The sequence below is a fragment of the Trachypithecus francoisi genome, unplaced genomic scaffold (assembly GCF_009764315.1).
Source record: "Trachypithecus francoisi isolate TF-2019V2 unplaced genomic scaffold, Tfra_2.0 Lachesis_group20, whole genome shotgun sequence".
In the NCBI taxonomy this organism is placed as follows: domain Eukaryota; kingdom Metazoa; phylum Chordata; class Mammalia; order Primates; family Cercopithecidae; genus Trachypithecus; species Trachypithecus francoisi.
In genome coordinates this window covers 34,861,656-34,863,722 of record NW_022681466.1, presented here as the reverse complement: position 1 = coordinate 34,863,722, position 2,067 = coordinate 34,861,656, and the positions used below count along the sequence as shown (strand labels likewise).

General features: G+C 40.1%; 1 protein-coding gene across 4 annotated transcripts in view; it reads right to left on the bottom strand.

The window, feature by feature from the left end:
- The window catches only part of RPS6KB1 (ribosomal protein S6 kinase B1), a 64,196-nt gene that overhangs the window by 10,586 nt on the left and 51,543 nt on the right, over positions 1-2,067 (bottom strand). Inside the window, exon 13 of one of the 4 annotated variants that reach the window (XR_004430704.1) lies at positions 1,640-1,836. The exons of the other annotated variants lie outside the window; for them this stretch is intronic. The gene's annotated coding sequence lies outside the window, so the exon portion shown is untranslated. The remainder of the gene's footprint in view (positions 1-1,639; positions 1,837-2,067) is intronic. 4 annotated transcript variants of the gene reach the window in all.

Here is a 2,067-nt window from a genome sequence, read left to right as displayed (position 1 = left end):
CAAAAATTAGCTGGGCATGGTGGTGTACCTGTGGTCCCTGCTACTTAAGAGGCTGAGGTGGGAGGATTGCTGGAGGCTGGGAAGTCAAGGCTGCAGTGGGCAGAAATTATACCACTGCACTACGGCTTGGGTGACAGAGTAAGACCCTGCCTCAAAACAATAAATTAATAAATAAAATGAATACATGAATCAATAAAATAAAAATAACTGCAATGAAATGAAACACAAATATGCTAAAACATGTGAGTTTATAATGTACTAAAAAGGAAAAAATCACACACACAAAGTTCATTGGTGAATTTTGGAAGATGCTAGTGAACTAATTCATTATTTTGAAAACTAGGAAAGAATCAAACATACATCCTGCCTTTCCTGTATGACGTATCCTTGGGTAACTGACTGATCAAAGACTTTCTCTTTATGAAAGAATTCCAGCTAACAAAGAAAGAAGAAATAACAGTTAGAATAAGACCATTTCACAAACACCTGATGAAATTATAAAAGTAGGCCAGAGTTTCTCAACCTCAGTGCTACTGACATTTTAGGCCTATTAATACTTTTCTGTAGGGGGCTGTGCTGTGCTGACTCTTACCCTTGAAGGTACCTATGGCATTCCCGCCCCCACGCTGTAACAATCAGTGTGTCTCCAGACAATGCCAAATTACCCTGGTAGTGAAATGCTGACACGGGCAATGATCAGTGACCACTAACATCACTAAAACACACACACACACACACACACACACAACTACACATTATGCCTTCTGATCAAAGCATGCAATACTGAGAGTTTAATCTGAATAAGATCAACCACCTAAATTTAACTACTAGTTTTTGGAAGTTCAGGGAACAGATGAACATGGTCAGTGAAACTATGGGGATAATATCAGCAAAATCAAAATTTGAGAATTCTACAGGACAAATGACCCGGTTTGGTCAGAAAATCACAAGGGGAATCTGCAAATGACAAGAGACCTAAGAGACATAGTAACCAAGTTATATACAGACCTTGATTAAATCCTCACAAACAGGACGAGAAAAAAAAAAAAAAGAACGGGAAAACAACAACAAAATTAGGTGGGGCAACACAGGGAAACCTCATCTCTAGAAAAATTCAAAAAACCAGCTGGGTGTGGTGATACACTGCTGTGGTCCCAGCTATATGGGAGGATCCCTTGAGCCTGGGAGGTTGAGGCTGCCATAAGCCATGATTATGCCACTGCACTCCAGCCTGGGCAACAGAGAAAGATCCTATCTCGAAAAAAAAAAAAAAAAACTGGGCAAACTGTCAACTTCTGAGGTGTGATGCTGGGATGGCAGTTATGTTTAAACAAGATGACCTAATCATTTTTTAAGCTGGGCGGTAGGTGTATGACAGTTATCCTCCTTACAACTGTCTGTTGTTTTTTAAAGTGGGTCACATTATGCTCCATGACCAAAAAATAATCACCATCATCATCCTCCTCCTTCTCCACCTACATCCCAAGGAATGGAAAAAGAAACTGTATTTTCTCAGATTCTAAGGTGGGAGAAAGACAGTAACTAACATACTAACTCATTTACTCAAAAACATATTGCCATGGGTTGAAGCGTGTGCCTTACCCACCCCCCAAAAAATTTCGTATGTTGAAATTCTAACCTCTAGTTCCTCAGAATGTGACCTTATTTGGAAAGGGTTATTGCAGATGTAATTAATGAAGATGAGGTCCTACTGGAGTAGAGAGGAACCCTAATCCAATATGCCTGGTATCCTTATAAAAAGGGGAAATTTGGCCACAGATATGCACACAGGTAGAACACCATGTGAACATGAAGGCAGAGATCCGGGTGATGCACCTACAAGCCAAAGAATGACAAAGATTACCAGCAAACCACCAGAAGCCAGGGAAGAGGCAAGGAACATACAGTTCCTCACAGTCATCAAAGAAACCAACTCTAACAACACGATGTAGAACTTCTAGTCTCCAGATCTATGAGATAATAAATTTCTGTTGTCTAAGCCACCCGGTTTATGGTACTTTGTTGCAGCAAGCCTAGCAAACTAATGCACATATATTTTGAAGAAAA